The sequence below is a fragment of the Equus asinus genome, chromosome 7 (genome assembly GCF_041296235.1).
Source record: "Equus asinus isolate D_3611 breed Donkey chromosome 7, EquAss-T2T_v2, whole genome shotgun sequence".
Classification (NCBI taxonomy): domain Eukaryota; kingdom Metazoa; phylum Chordata; class Mammalia; order Perissodactyla; family Equidae; genus Equus; species Equus asinus.
The window spans coordinates 80235134-80252435 of NC_091796.1; the positions used below are offsets into that span (position 1 = coordinate 80235134).

The window sequence follows — 17302 nt, forward strand, 5'->3', positions numbered from 1 at the left end:
GTTTGGTCTAAGTGGTCAGTTACCCTGATTTTGAATGTTAAGAAGCCGGTATGGGGTACAAACTTTCAGTTATAAGATGAATAAGGTCTTAAGGATCTAATATATAACATGGTGACTATAGTTGATAACACTGCATTGTATAATTGAAATTTGCTGAGAGAGTAGAACTTAAAAAAATGTTCTATTCTCAAAAGAAAAGGTGAATATGTGAAGTGATGGATGTGTTAACTCAATGGAAGGAATCTTTTCACACTGTCTGTGTATATCAAACCATCATGTACACTTTAAATATCTTAAAATTTTATTTGTTGGTTATATCTCAAAGCTGGAAAAAAAAAGAAGGTGGTATGATATAAATGGTGTAATTTTTTGGTAAAATGTTATTTTTTTAGTTCTTGTATTAGGCATTAAACCTAATTACACTGTATATGTATACTTTGGTATTATTTTGAGTAGCATTGTTAGTAATTTACCATGTTTTATTATGTGTCATTTTAAAAGGTTTACTATATTTTAAAATGTGATATAATGAGAATGTTAAAACTCATTAACTAGAGCATGAAACTAAGATTCTGTTATGAAATTCCTCGAGCAAATGTTATTCATCATGGAGAATTTAGAGTTAGTCCTATTTTTGGAATGTTCCTTCTGTAGGATATCTTGTATTTTTTGATAAATTTAAACTATTTACTGACAGATTTTCGAGCTAAACTACATTAGCAGATTTCAAAATGCCCAGTTAGAGCTGAGCCTGTTTCTTGGACAGGCGTTTGTATGGCTAATGGATGACTTCAGACTCTGTCGAAGATAAATATTAACCTCAAAGATTAGTTAAGTGTAACCTTGACAAAAATATTATTTTTGAGGGGCCGGCCCAGTGGCACAGCAGTTAAGTGCACACGTTCCGCTTTGGCGGCCCGGGGTTCACAGGTTGGGATCCCGAGTGCAGACGTGGCAGCCCTTGGCACGCCATGCTGTGGTAGGCGTCCCACATATAAAGTAGAAGAAGATGGGCACGAATGTTAGCTCTAGGGCCAGTCTTCTTCAGCAAAAAGAGGAGGATTGGCAGCAGTTAGCTCAGGGCTAATCCTCCTCAAAAACCAAAAATATATATTATTTTTGAGAATAGTGTAGTTATTCATTTTATGGTGGTGCGGTTTCTCACTTGGACAACAGCACTACCATCCTCTCCAGTCCCTCAAGAGACAGATTTTGGTTGACTTTGGTTCCATTTTTCTCAGTTACCACATCTAATTGTTTTCCACGTATTGTCAGTTTTATCTCTACGTCTCTCTTAAATTCATTCCTTTCTCTGTTTCCACTGTCCTAGTTCAGGCCCCAGTCATCTCTCACCTAGAAGAGTGCAACAAGCTTGTTACTAGCATTTCTTTATTCCGTGCCTTTCCTCTTTCGGGCTCTCTTCCACATTACTGTTGAAGTTTTTTAGAGGGAAATAAAAAAAATATACGTGAGTATGTTTGCACACGCACACATACACGCACGTTTGGTTCTGACTATGACAATCCCTCGTAAACCTTTGGTAGTTTCCCATTGCCTGTAGGGTAATCTAAGCTCCTTAGCGGGTTGTTTGGAAACTTTTGTGGAGTGATTCCAGCCTTCCACCCTCAACCCCTCTGTCCTTCTCCTTGTCCTTCCAGTTGGTTCCAGCCAGTGAACTACTTTGCAATTTGGGTTTTAGTGATGGTTTGTTGCCATTATTTGCCTGATATTATTTACCTGGACGTTCTTTTGTCCAGGTAACCTTTGAAATGTAAAAGCCAGTCTTTCATCTCGTTTGCACATTTCATGGAAGTACACAATGAGGTGGTTCTACCATCTGAGGTGGCAAAGTTTGCTTTCTGCTTTACAAGGTGTGAAAAATTCCCACATAGAATTTTTTTTCTTGAAAGATTTATGGCCTAAATGGAATTAAAGAACTAAAACTTAATTGCAGTTCTTTAGACTAATTTGTTGAAGGTTATTATTTTCCAATTTAGGCACTGTTTGAAAGTTCTAAACTATTTTTATAAGTAAAATTAAGCTTTAAATTCGTCATTAGAATTGTAGCATTTTCTTTTGCAATAATATATACTCACTTATTTGTAACTGAAATGATGGATGGTAACTAAACTTATTGTGGTAATCATTTTGTAATATATACATATATCAAATCATTATGTTGTACACCTCAAATGAATACAATATTCTGTGTCAATTGTATTTTGATAAAAGTGGTGGAAAAGACCACGTATGCACTCACTCTGCTAGCCTACCTCTCCCTGTACAATGAATATGATCACAAAGCTTAATAAGGGATTAGCACCACTGTAGGTTAAAAAAAAAACAAAACTCACATATACTTCAGCCACCTGGTCGAATTACAAGCCCTCTAAGTGTCATCTGAATGCCCTTCTGTATTTGAAAGTGAATATTCACACTACAACAGTAACTCCAAATGGTATGCCATGAGCCCATGACGCACACCATAGGGATGATAAGATTCGATGGTCATCTTTGTAATCACGTGGTAATTAATGGCTTTGTGAAGGATGAGGCCAAAGCTAGATGACAGACATTGATGGATAGTAAGGCCAATTCATCTTTCGTGGTTCTCAGGGAAAATTTCCATGCAAGTTCAAGTGTTTCTTTGTATGTTTGATGTTTAAAATGTGTTTCCATGGTTTATACTCTTAGTTTACTTAAACACCATGTGCGAAACAGCCTTTTCTGTCTTTATTCTCTACTTCCTCCCCCAAATTGCTTTTCTTCTGTCTCTTCTTAGCCATTGGAAACTTATTGATTGTGCTTCCTTGATCTCCTTGAGTGGATTTTCTAAGCTTTGTGTGCTTTGCCATCCTTGAAGTTGTACCTAGCAACTCTTTGGTTTGTATGATTGCTGTTTTTACCTATCTTTCCCTGTGAGTTAGGTTGTAAGCTTTTTGAAAGGAAAGTGTGTGCTGTTGTGATCTTTGGAGCTCTGGAGCTTTTTCTCTGTCTTACACCCAATCAGTGTTTAAGAATTGTTTGAATTAAAGTGAATACTTGTTCTTAAATACAGCAAATAATTGCACCTCAGTTAAGATATCACTTGTGGCTGGTGAGGGTACAGATGGATCTCAGTTTTAATTGAGGCAGTAATTGAATTACAGTAAGTGTAACTCTCGTTTTTGAGAAAAGGAAACACACAGCTGAAATTTCCTTTGTCATTTAGGTTAGGTCTGACCACTCTGTGATGCTCGTAACATGTTTCTTGATGTGTGTTCAGGTCCTGCTTCAGTTGTGAACTTCTGCTTTTCTGTTTGTTTCGTTATTAGCTGAGTGTTTCTTAAATTCTAGTGAAGGGAAGAGGGAGCAGTTGATAGTTGCATTATCCACCCCATCTGTTTCCTGTATATGACAGCAGTTTCCTTTGCCCATGGAGTTGAAAGTACCCTATAAATGTGGATTCTGGTTCTTTTAGTGAGAAGAAAGTTAAAGAACTCACTTTCTAAAGATCTGTTTACTTTTTTCAGGTGACAAGCTCACCCTTAATATATCCTCTTGTCATGTTAATACCAAAAGTGGCTTTTCTGGTGTGAAGAGTAGGTGGCACACTTTGTAAGGTGTCCTGAGAGCCTTTCCTGTGGGGGAGCAAGACTATCTGTTCTGGGAAGTGTGCCATTTCGAGAGGTAAACCTATTTATTTCCACCTTAGAAATGAATTCAGGGCATACACACAGAATATCTCAGGTGACTGATGACTATTTTGGCATCATGACATAAAAGAATTTTTAATTTTTTTAATCATATGGCTGTTGTTCTGATTTCATGTTTTGCAAAGGAGCAAACAAAATATTAGGGGATGTTTAGTATTTGAGTCAACAGTGGCTTCCTTGGGTTGTCACAGGTTGGACTAGAGGGATGTTGAGATGGTCTGTGTGTGTGGGTTTTTTTTTTTCAGTATTTTTATTTTTTTAAATTTTTATTTATATATTTTTAAATTTTATTTATTTATTTATTTATTTTTGAGGAAGATTAGCCCTGAGCTAACGTCTGCTGCCAATCCTCCTCTTTTTTTGCTGAGGAAGACTGGCCCTGAGGTAACATCTGTGCCCATCTTCCTCTACTTTATATGTGGGATGCCTGCCACTGTATAGCTTGATAAGCGGTGCCGTGTCCTCATCCGGGATCCAAACCGGCGAACCCTGGGCAGCCAAAGAGGAACGTGTGCACTTAACTGCTGCGCCACCAGGCTGGCCCCGTGTGTGTTTTAATCAATACAAGTATACTAAGAGCACTGAGTGTTGTAGTGACTTACACATATTAATCATTATTACTATTTTTAATTTAAAAATATTCCAAATAGGCTGGAAAGGATAGGGAATTAGACAGTACCTTCCAGCTTCATCAGATCTTAACATTTTGCCATATTGGTTTTAGATCATAAAACATTTTGGGAAAAATTGAACCTCCCCTTTTTTCTCTCCTGACCCCAGAGTGCTTTCCTTCTGTTGGAATGCGTATTATTTGATCACTTTGAAACAAATAGTGTATTCTGGTCAGATTACACAGTGAGTAGTTGAATGGTGTTTCCTGTAGGGAAATGAAATTTACGCACCTCCCCTTTTCCAGGTTGGTTAAAGTGCCTCTGAAGAGGTTTTGTGAACATGATGTAGGGTCATTGCACAAGATTAGAAGCATATATATTTTGAGAAGTAAATTTGATTGAATGTGGGCGTTTACATTCTGATTAATTGATTAGCTTAAACATTTCTGAGCCTCTAAGTAGTTTCTTTAGATTAACTGCTAATTTGCTCAAATGCCTGGACAATCACTAAAACTGACTTTTTTCCATGAAGATTTTGTACTGTAGTTTCCAAGGGTGTTTTTCTCAAGTTGCATTGACTTGGTTTGTTTTGCCAATTTTCCTCTAAGCGTTTCTTCTAAGCTGTGGAATTCCGAATAGTCTCTCTTTTACTTTTTTTCTTTCTTCTTTTGGGTAAGTGTAATGCAAAAATAGAAAGGCTACTTATTTTTCCATAGTGCTACCAAAGTCTGTGTGATTTAATTCTATGGCATATTTCTTATTGCTGTTCACCTTTTGTTCAACTCTGAAGATACGTTATACTTGTATCATGTTTTATAATCACAGTTGAGTTTTGGTAGGTTCCATAACAGAGGGAAAAATATCTGTACTAAAATGTAGTCTTTTTGTATGCTTTACCTTTTTCCTAGGTTATATATCATAACTAAGGAAAAACCAGAAAAATAGAAATTGAGGAAATTCACAATGACTCAAATTCTATCACAGACTAAAAAAAAATTCTATCACTCGTAAGTGTCATAATTTTTTTGCCATGTATGTTTCCAGTTTTTTTCTGATAAAATATACTTGTAAAATACATATTTTAACATAGTGGTTTATAATGTGCATTTTCATGTAATATTGTGAACAGTAAACTAGTATTTACAAATAATTCCTGAATTATGATTATTCTAAATACTGTAAGCTGGGGGCTACATAATGCAGTAGTGGAAACACAGGCTTTGTGTCATAACAGTCTTGGGTTTGGGTTCCTGCTTGTCCTCTTATTAAGTTAGCTGTGTCACCTTGGCCACATTACTTAATCTTGGGTAAAATTTAAAACTTCGCTGATTCCTGCTTGTACTCCTTTGTGAAATGGGAATAATAATGCTCGTCTCCGTGGATTGTTAGGCTGATTACATGCTGCAGAGAACGTCATGTGCCTGGCATATTGCAGGTACTCAAATAGGAACTATCATTATTTATAAGGGAAATTAATTAATTGAAACATAGCTTTTGACATTGGCTATTTAGATTAATATTGAAATAGAAGCTTCTAGATGTCCTAGATTTTATTTGTACTTACTTTCATGAAAGTATATGTGGTTAGCGAGGATCGTATGAATAGTTTGATAACTGCTGCTGTCCCCTTTCCCCCAAATTTGGAATAGGTAGCCATCTTTTAAAGTAACATGTAAGGAGATGTATTTTGAGAGACCTTCACGTGTGTAATGAAAAGCTACTGAATATAATTATATATAAATATTGAAATATGTACTTCTCTTAATGTTCTTCATGTGTATGTTTTCCATCTGCCTCCATCACTCTTAACTTGGATATCTTTCTTAGCTCCAAAAAGCCTCACCATGTACACCTCTCCCTCATTTTTGTATTTTCTTCGTGGCTTTAATTATAACAAGGACCAATTCATGTTATTCCACCTTTTTTACTCACATATGTACCTGCTATTAGTTGTTTATATATATGTATATTGAATTTGAAAAATGTCATGTAACAGGAATCCTTATCATAGAGTTCTCACATTGTACTTTGTTTCCTTTCTAATGAGTGTTGCATAGACTCTCATTTTTATCAGTTTATACCTTGTCATTTTTTATCTTAGAAGCACTACCCACTGTAGTTTTGGGGTAATTTTCTTTTGAGGTCGTAGAAGATGAGTTCGTTGGTGAACTCATGCCAGCTGTGTGGCTTGTCCGAGTTAACTGTCCCTGTTTGTAGTCAAGCTGCCAGTCCTCTGCTGACACCTCACTGTGATCACTGTACTTCTTCCTGTTGGCTACCTTGGGTGTTGATTCTGAAGTTGCTCTTTTTTAAAAAAATTTACTTTATTTTATTTTATTTTTTTGGTGAGGAAGATTGGCTCGGGGCTGACATCTGTTGCCAATCTTCCTCTTTTTGCTTGAGGAAGATTGTCCCTGAGCTAACATCTGTGCCAGTCTTCCTCTATTTTGTACATGGGATGCTGCCACAGCATGGCTTGATGAGTGGTGTGTAGGTTGGTACCCAGGATCTGAACTCATGAACCTCAGGCCACAGAAGCAGATGATGCAAACTTAACCGCTATGTCACCGTGCCAGCCCCCTAAAGCTGCTCTTTGTGATCTAAGTTGAAGCTTACTTTTCCTTCACTACACACACATACAGATGTACAAACACGCCATCTTGCAGTGAAGAGACTGTGTTTGGTTTCAGATGAAATCAGTAAAAGAAGGTAAAATTAATAAATTTATAATTTTTGCCGGAAGGCTAAAAATTCGTGTTTTGGAGGTTGGCATTCAGGGGTGTAAATGTAATCTAAAATTTTTCTAAATTGGCGTTTGGATGGCTTGCTTAAAAATAACTTAAGTAATCAAAAAACATTCTTCTAATATTCTGGGATCAGGAACAGGTAAAGGTGATTCACCTTTTATCTGAGTTTTTAAAGCATGTCCAAAGGGTATTTAAAGGGGAAAAACTATTCTCCTTCAAGTGTATTAAAGAATGAAACGTTTTATGATTTCATTTTAAGTTATTGATTTTTATTGTAAATTTCCATAGTAGTGTCACCCTCATAGTAGGGGCGCCTAGTACATTGTTTTTAAGTGAATTTCTGTCTCATGACTGTTAACTGTCAATTTGTTACTGGTTTTAAATTATATTTAACATTGCAAGAGTTTCGAAATATTCCATCATTTAATCCTCAAAATAATCTTGTGAATTAGGCAGGAGAAGGATTTTATTCATTTTACAGGAAACTTAATTGAATTGCTCAGGTGCACTAAATGATGACTGCAGGGTTTGAATTTAGGACTTCAGCTCCTAATTCCATGCTTTTTGTGTAGTGTATGCTGCTTTCCCATATTGACCTGGAAGTGTTTCAATACTTAGTATTGTAATAGTTGTTCATTTATTCAGTAGAGTTTTTTTTTTTAATTAAGATTATGATAGATTACAACCTTGTGAGATTTCAGTTGTACGTTATTGTTAGTCATGTTGTGGGTACACCACTTCACCCTTTGTGCCCTCCCTCCAGCCCCCCTTTTCCCTGGTAACCACCGATCAGTTCTCCTGGTCTATATGTTAAGTTCCACCTATAAGTGGAGTCATATAGAGTTCGTCTTTCTCTGTCTGGCTTATTTTGCTTAACATAATACTCTCAAGGTCCATCCATGTTGATGAGAATCCATGATGCGAATGGAACAATTTTGTCCTTTTTTATGGCTGAGTAGTATTCCATTGTGTGTATATACCATATCTTCTTTATCCACTCATCAGTTTCTGGGTATTTAGGTTGGTTCCATGTCTTGGCTATTGTAAATAATGCTGCGATGAACATAGGGGTGCATGGGACTCTTGGGATTGCTGATTTCAGGTTCTTAGGATAGATACCCAGTAGTGGGATGGCTGGGTCGTATGGTATTTCTATTTTTAATTTTTTGAGAAATCTCCACACTGTTTTCCATAGTGGCTGCACTAGTTTGCATTCCCACCAACCGTGTATGAGGGTTCCTTTTTCTCCACAGCCTCTCCAACATTTGTCATTCTTGGTTTTGGATATTTTTGCCAATCTAACGGTTGTAAGGTGATATCTTAGTGTTGTTTTGATTTGCATTTCCCTGATGATTAGTGATGATGAGCATCTTTTCATGTGTCTATTGGCCATTCTTATATCTTCTTTGGAGAAATGTCTGTTCTATGTCCTCTGCCCATTTTTTGATCGGGTTGTTTGTTTTTTTGTTGTTAAGCTGTGTGAGTTCTTTGTATATTATGGAGATTAACCCTTTGTGGGATAAGTAGCTTGTAAATATTTTTCCCAATTAGTGGGCTGTTTTTTTGTTTCAATCCTGTTTTCCCTTGCCTTGAAGAAGGTCTTTAGTCCGATGGAGTCCCATTTGTTTATTCTTTCTATTGTTTCCCTCATCTGAGGAGTTATAGTGTCTGAAAAGATTCTTTTGAAACTGATGTCAAAGAGTGCAATGCCTATATTCTCTTCTAGAAACCTTATTGTTTCAGGCCTAATCTTTATGTCTTTGATCCATTTTGAGTTTATTTTTGTGAATGGTGAAAAAGAATGGTCAATTTTCATTCTTTTACATGTGGCTGTCCAGTTTTCCCAGCACCATTTGTTGAAGAGACTTTCTTTTCTCCATTGTAGGCCCTCTGCTCCTTTGTCGAAGATTAGCTGTCCATAGATGTGTGGTTTTATCTCTGTGCTTTCAATTCTGTTCCATTGATCTGTGGACCTGTTTTTGTACCAGTACCATGCTGTTTTGATCACTGTAGCTTTGTAATATGTTTTGAAATCGGGGATTGTGATGCCTCCGGCTTTGTTTTTCTTACTCAGGATTGCTTTAGCAATTCGCGGTCTTTTGTTGCCCCATATGAATTTTAGGATTCCTTGTTCAATTTCTGTAAAGAATGTCCTTGGGATTCTGATTGGGATGGCATTGAATCTGTAGATTGCTTTAGGTAGTATGGACATTTTAACTATGTTTATTCTTCCAATCCATGTGCATGGAATGTCTTTCCATCTCTTTATGTCGTCGTCAATTTCTTTCAAGAAAGTCTTGTAGTTTTCATTGTATAAATCTTTCACTTCCTTGGTTAAATTTATCCCCAGGTATTTTATTCTTTTTGTTGCGATTGTGAATGGGATTGAGTTCTTGAGTTCTTTTTCTGTTAGTTCATTGTTAGTGTATAGAAATGCTACTGATTTATGTATGTTGATTTTATACCCTGCAACTTTGCTGTAGCTGTTGATTGTTTCTAATAGTTTTCCTATGGATTCTTTGGGGTTTTCTATATATAAGATCATGTCGTCTGCAACCAGCGAGAGTTTTACTTCTTCTTTGCCTGTTTGGATTCCTTTTATTTCTTTTTCCTGCCGAATTGCTCTGGCCAACACCTCCAGTACTATGTTGAATAGGAGTGGTGAAAGTGGGCACACTTGTCTTGTTCCTGTCCTCACAGGGATGGCTTTCAGTTTTTGTCCGTTGAGTATGGTGTTGGCTGTGGGTTTGTCATATATGGCCTTTCTTATGTTGAGGTACTTTCCTTCTATACCCATTTTATTGAGGGTTTTTATCATAAATGGATGTTGGATCTTGTTGAATGCTTTCTCTGCATCTGTTGAGATGATCATGTGGTTTTTGTTTCTCAATTTGTTAATGTAGTGTATCACATTGATTGACTTGCAGATGTTGAACCATCCCTGTGACCTTGGTATAAATCCCACTTGATCATGGTGTATAATCTTTTTGATGTATTGCTGTATTCGGTTTGCCAGAATTTTGTTGAGGATTTTTCCATCTATGTTCATCAGTGATATCGGCCTGTAGTTCTCCTTCTTTGTGTTGTCCTTGTCAGGTTTGGGGATCAGAGTGATGTTGGCTTCATAGAATGTGTTAGGAGTACTCCATCTTCCTCAATTTTCTGGAATAGTTTGAGAAGGATAGGTATTAAATCTTCTTTGATTGTTTGGTAGAATTCTCCAGAGAAGCCTTCTGGTCCTGGACTCTTATTTTTGGGGAGGTTTTTGATTACTGTTTCTATTTCTTTACTTGTGATTGGCCTATTCAGATTCTCCATTTCTTCCTCATTCAGTTTGGGGAGGTTGTAGGAGTCTAGGAATTTGTCCATTTCTTCTAGGTTGTTCAATTTGTAGGCATATAGTTTTTCATACTGTTCTCTTATGATCCCTTGTATTTCTTTGGTATCTGTTGTGATTTCTCCTCTCTTATTCCTAATTTTATTTATTTGAGATTTCTCTCTTCTTTTCTTGGTGAGTCTGGGTAAGGGTTTGTCGATTTTGTTAATTTTTTCGAAGAACCAACTCTTTGTTTCATTGATCCTTTCTACTGTCTTTTTTGTTTCAATATTGTTTATTTCTGCTCTTATTTTTATTATTTCCCTCCTTCTACTTACTCTGGGCTTTGTTTGTTCTTCTTTTTCTAGTTCTGTTAGGTGTCATTTGAGGTTGCTTATGTGAGCTTTTTCTTGTTTAGTGAGGTGAGCCTGTACTGCAATGAATTTCCCTCTTAGGACTGCTTTTGCTGCATCCCAAATGATTTGGAATGACGTGTTCTCATTTTCATGTGTCTCCAGATAATATTTGATTTCTTCTTTAATTTCTTCAATAATCCATTGTTTGTTCATTAGCGTGTTGTTTATTCTTCACATTTTTGCACATTTCTCTGCTTTATTCTTGTATTTGATTTCTAGTTTCATAGTATTATGATCAGAAAAGATGCTTGATATTATTTCAACTCTCTTGTATTTATTGATGCTTGCTTTGTTTCCCAAAATATGGTCTATCCTTCAGAATGTTCCATGTGCACTTGAGAAGAATGTGTAACCTGCTGTTTTTGGATGAAGTGTTCTATATATATCTATTAAGTCCATCTGGTCTAATTTTTCATTTAATTCTATAATTTCCTTGTTGATTTTCTGTCTGGATGTTCTATCCATTGGTGTTAATGGGGTGTTGAGGTCCCCTACTATTATTGTATTGTTGTTGATGTCTTCTTTTAGTTCTGTTCAGTAGAGTTTTATTGAGGGCACAATTTTAAGTTCTAGCCCTTTGTGGATGAATGAATGAAAGATAAGTCTTCTACCCTCAGGGGAGACTGTCAGTAAATAAACAGGTAGATAAGTAATTATTGTGCCTACAATAATAGTGATTGGTATATAGTAAGTACGCAATAAGTGTTTATTGAATGAATGAGTGAGCAAAGTGATAAAAAAAAGAAATACTGAGTGTAGGGTCTTAAATAGATAGATTGACGAGGGAAGGTCTTTCTGAGGAGGTGACGTCTAAGCCAGGGAAAAGAGTATTTCAGACAAAAGGACCAGCACAGGCAAATGCCTTGAGGCAGAAAAGAGCTGGGATTATTGAGGACACCAAAGATGGCTAGTGGAGCTGGAGCATAGTAAGCTGGGGAGACAGGGATTCTGTATGAAATTGAAGAGAAAGAGACCAATTATGTAGGTCCTTGTAGACCATGGTAAAAAATTTGGCTTTTATTCTAATGTTGGGATACAGTTTTCCATGTGTCTCATGTTTTTGCACAGATTACCTTTGTTCTAGACTGTATTTTCAAGGATAATTTGTGTAGTCAACGACCTTAGAGGATAAAGAGAGTGTCTCCCTCCAGAGCGAAGATTGGGCACACTTATAGTCTAGTATAATAAAGACAATGTCTCTTTCTGGGGTAAAGGTCAGACAGGCTTACTGCCCATTATAAAAGATTTGGGTTCATTAATCTCAGGGTTACTCTCCTGTAACACAACCACTGCTATGCAGGTGTCATCTGATCCTCTGTGTGTCACCTGATGGGAATTGGGACTCAAGGGACTGGCACCAAAGAATACTGCCACTCTGGCTACTGCTACTGCTGAATAATGCAGTCCTCTGTCTCTGACCCAGGAGTCTCGTGTCTTCTGCCAGCATCCATGCTACTGTGGCAGGCTAACTTGTCAGTTTGAAATTAGGATAAAATCTTATATCTTTCACATTTCTTGACATCTCAGGATGTGGAGACCCATTGGAGGGTTTTCAGCAGGGGGATAATAATATGTAGTTTAACCTTTTAAAAAGTCCTTCTGACAGCTCTGTAGAAAATGATCGTGGGTAGAAAGGAGATTCATGAGGAATCTGGGGCAGTTGTCTATAGAGAGATGATAGTGGCTTGGACCAATGTGACAATGGAAATGGAGAGGAGTGAAGAATTCAAGATGGTCTTCAGGAGGTAGAATTTATAGGTCTTGACAGAATGGATATGGGATGTGAAAGAAAGGAATGGAGAATGAATCTTATGGTTTTGGCTTGAGCAAATGGGTAGTTAGAGGCGTCTTTAGCTCAGATGGAGAAACCTCAAGATGAAGATAATAAGCCTGTACAAGGACTTATTTCTCTTGTCATCACTGTTTCAGCCTTTTTTTCAGCCACTTTATTTGCTTGGTTCTGTCTGTCTGTTGAGAACTTTTATGTTTAGAATTGCAGGGAGAGGAAGAATGAGAAATAGTTTGTACAACTTGGGATCAGAGAACCATTGGTATGTACTTTTCTGGGAAGAAGATTTTGCTTGTGTCTTCATGAGTTATCAAATCCATTAAAGTTAAGAAATATAAGTCTTGCAGTCCCTTAATAAGTGGGTTGTCTCAATAACAGTAAATTAGATGAGCTTGGGAGGATTTATTTTTCAAATAGCCGTATTGATTTTTACCCAAACTTTATTATCTGGCAGTTTGCAGTGAAACTCTTTAATATGTTTCAAGGTTTTCCCTTTTTTGATGGTAAAGTAATGCATTCTTTTCTTATTTATTTTTTAGGTTTTAAGTTTCTTTCAAAGCTCTGCTATGCTCCCTTAATTCTCAAGGATAGTTTCTGCTCATCTTGTGATCACATAAGCTTAATACAGTAACAAGAAAGAAACAAATGCCTATGGATTAATTTATTCAGTTTGCCATTTTCACTCAGAAATTCTTCAGGATGACTTCTTGTCTTTCTAATGCCAAATGCTGATTTCATCAACACCTGATTGCTGTTCATAAAAAGAGTAACTAAAAAGCTTAAAAAAAAAAAAAAAGCAAGCCCTAGCCCTGTAGAGTTCTGTTAAATACCTTCCCTTTTTATCTAGTGAGGTTTATTTCTTTTGTGCTTCTCATGTGCTTATTATATTTTACAGGATGGTTTTACATTTCTTAACTTTTATATGTTATAGACAGTTTTAGGCTACAACATGAAGTTAGCATGAGTTTTGAATTATTTTTGCACCATCTCACACATGTCCTTTTATTTCTTTGGTTTTGTAGCATTTTCCTTGGTCTGTGGTCTAGGTCCAGATTTTCCCTCTTTGGAAAGAAAAAGTTGACAGGAGAGGGAAGGGAAAGCTTAGCAAAATTTTTGCATCAGGGTAGGGAGGAGGCTGGGCTTCAAATTATTTATGGTTCAATTTATATTCTACCCCCTGGAAATCAACAGTGGGAAAACTTATTCCATTTTAAAGATAGAAAGCATAAACTAAGGTCACAAAATCATTACTGCTTATCATGAAGACTTTCCCAGGTGGCATGAGTTGTTATTAATGACTTTAATAGGCTCTGGAGATATTTCTACCAGAAGTGCGGTTAGAATGCAGTTATTTCTGAATTTTTGAGAAGATAAATACACTATCTTTTTGCTTTTCTTTTCTATTTATGGAGATTCATCTTTCTGGGTTTGTTTTTTTTTTCCCCTTTGGTGAGGAAGATTGACCCTAACATCTGTTGCCTATTTTCCTCTTTGCTGGAGGAAGATTGTCACTGAGCTAACATCTGTGCCAGTCTTCCTCTATTTTACATGGGATGCCGCCACAGCATGGCTTGACGAGTGGTGCTAGGTCCACACCTGGGATGTGAACCCGCAAAGCCCAGGCTGCCAAAGCAGAGTGCACAAACTCAACCACTGTGCTACCAGGCTGGCCCCTGTTTCTGAGTTTTAGCAGTTTTAAAACACCCCCAGGTAGTAGAGTGATATTTAAGCTTCCTTGGCTGTCTGGTCTTTCCTTCAGAGAAGTATTCTTGTTCTGCCTTAGTATTCCATTATATAAATTCTTTAAAAGGGCTGAACATTTGTCACTAATTTCATGTTTCTTGCTGTGTGCTAAGTAATTTATGGTTTCACCATATTTAGGCAATATTTGGAATTTCATGAATGGGTTGCTGGTCTTCTCTCCTTTGTCCCCTGATTTCAAAACAAAAACAACAGTTAGCAATAAGATTTTATGAGATTTTTATCTCTGAGAGGAGATTTTATTTAGTGACTGAATTGAACCAGAATTTGTAGCCTATGGGATGTGATGGAAACTTTCCCCAAAGGATTGTTCATATTGCCCTTGCAGTTCAAGTCCCGGATTTGTGCCTCTATACCTTTCTTAGCCTTCAGGAGGATTTTTTCCTCCCCTTGGTTCTGGGCCTAGACTTGGCTGTGCCCTAAAAACGGTTCTGGAACCGGTTTAGAAGCAAGGAATCTTAGCCTCAGAATTGTGACTCCATTTCTCCTCCCCGCCTTCTTTCTTCTCTGCTTGAGAGGTAGTGGACGGCACAGGAGAAAGAGGATTGGAGTCACACAGACCTGGGTTTGCATCTGAGCTCTTGCTTATGAGTTGCGTGACCACAGGCAACATAAGCACCTTTTTAGGCCTCCCATCTCAAATGTAAAATCGAGACCCTGCTAATGACCTGCTGGTGGTTGGGTGAGGCACAGTCGTTTCTTCAGGGACCTGTGCTCGGCACTTGCTGGGCTAAGCACTAGAGCGAGATCAGTGCTTTGAAGCTACTGTGTGTTCCTCGCTGACCCCAGCCTCCTGCCTCCCTGGGAGGTGACCACCAGCCTGAATTGTATGTTCCACATTCCCTAGCTTTTTAAAACAATGGATCTGTGAACAGTACATTTTTAGCTTTGCCTATTTGGGTTCTGTGAAATGATATCATATCGTGTATAGTCTCTGCTAAGGGAACATCACAGCAGGGGAATGTAGGACTCTTGGCTCCCCGCTTGACCTTTGCTGGGGGCATGGGTGGGGTTGCAGTTTTTTCTGCGGTATGTGGCTGGAGTAGTGGTTTTTACGTAAAACATTTTTGTCTTCCTAGGCTTCCGCTTTATTGATGCTTTAGAGAGGGCAGACTTTTTCTGATACTCAATCAGAGGTAGGGCTGGCATTATGTAACATGGGGGAGTGAATCCAATAAGTAAATGGCAGTTAATAGGAATCAGATTTACTGCTCTTACAGGGAATAGAAAGGTGAAAACTAGAATGAACCCTGTGCTGTTGGATTGGAATTCAGGGTATTTGTAGAAACTCTTGGTTTTCAGTATACATAAATAGATTTGGAAAGAAAAAAGGTATGCATGCATGTATGTGTGTGCTTCTGTTCACTTAGATGAGCTGGGAACAGCAATAACCCAGTTGCAATAAGCACCCCCAGGTCTTTTTTTCTAAATACCATTTTTTCCACTAGAATGGTAGGAATCATCAGACTAGAAAATTGCTTTTGGCAACTGCCATAGAATAATTAATTTGGCCAAGAATTATCAATAGACACTAAAAATATTGGGTGAAAGTTTGTTGGGAAATAGGAGAGACAAATCTGGGACTATTTATATAGTCTTAAAGTATCACCTCGCAAAATACTTATTAATTACAAGGGAAAAAGAATAACTGTACAGCGGGCACATCTGACAGATACCACCTTAATCAACTGACGTAAGTTAACATGACCATTCAGGGGAAAGAACTGAAACAGTGTACCACCTGAGAGGGTACGGTGAGAGGAACTCTTCTGTGGTATTCCTTCTGAACATTCACAGTTTGAATCTATTCATACGGAAATATCAGACAAACCCACATTAAGGAACATTCTATAAAACAGGCCTGGAATCTTCAAAATTCACTTAACGATGGGAACATGTTCTTAGAAAAGTCATTAGGCGATTTCATAATACTGTATTTAATTTTCACTTACTTTGTGTATGCCATTATTTTCTCCCCAGTTTGCTATTGAGCTGTTTAAACTCTTTTCTTTCTCTTTTTTACCACTGTGTCTGCCTCAGTGTAGAGCATGTTTCAATGGCTCTTAGTAAAAGGTGTTGACCTGGTTGATTGCTATCTTAGAATTTAGAGTTTTCAGAAAGTATAAAGTAGGGTAAGGGAATTTGATAGAGTGGTGAATGTGATGCTGTATTCATCCGTAATCTAGTCAGCTCATGTTTGTGTGTGCGAGTGGTTTCTCCCCGAAGGTTTAGGATTAAGCATATTAGGACCAAGCTAGTCTTACTCTAAAACTTGGATGGTTGAGGATGGGGGGTTGAGTAGCTGTGGGGAGAACGTTAATTGTCGCAGCAGCCTTCTCTCTCGGAAAACGTTAAGTGTAAGCTGTTTGGTAGAGTTAAGTGTAAGCTGTTTGGTAGAACGGGCCTTTCCCCTTAGGACTGATAATCAGAGGTGAGAGGGTGGAATTGGCCCCTCAGGCCTTGCTTTCTTTGGTAGAACTATAAAATCCATCATAGGGCTTGATTTCCTTAGATAGGTTGGAGGACAGACTTCTCTTTAGCAGTTACACTAATTTTCATTTTTCTCAGAATGATCAAGGAAAAAAAGCTTATAAAACCCCAGAGTGGTAGTTACATGGCACTTAATTTACTCCCCCACATGCAGGCTTTTCTTCAGCACTGTTATTTTTTTCTTGCTGCCTTTACCGTGTAGGTGGCCTTCTCCGGATTGCTGCTGACGGGAAATTGAGCAACCTTTCTTTTTTGGAACAGAATATATTTTACTGCTGAAAGAAAAAAACCTGGTGTTTATGTTTTGAAATTTAACTGTGAATTTTTGTTTGAAGACCAATTTAAATCTAGAAAAATGGAAGTAGGGGTTAAATCTCATATTGTGCACTGATATTTCTGACCCTTCCCAGTAATTTTGGGGCCTTCCTTTTTTTGTGGAATTACTTTGCTTTGTAAAGCAAAAATCACTTTGCTTTG

At 37.5% G+C, this 17302-nt stretch overlaps 1 protein-coding gene across 15 annotated transcripts in view; it reads left to right on the forward strand.

The window, feature by feature from the left end:
* Positions 1-17302, forward strand: part of SIPA1L1 (signal induced proliferation associated 1 like 1) — a 360159-nt gene that overhangs the window by 62242 nt on the left and 280615 nt on the right. The window contains exon 1 of one of the 15 annotated variants that reach the window (XM_070513908.1): positions 5215-5313. The exons of the other annotated variants lie outside the window; for them this stretch is intronic. The gene's annotated coding sequence lies outside the window, so the exon portion shown is untranslated. Of the gene's footprint in view, positions 1-5214; positions 5314-17302 lie in introns of those variants that run through there. 15 annotated transcript variants of the gene reach the window in all.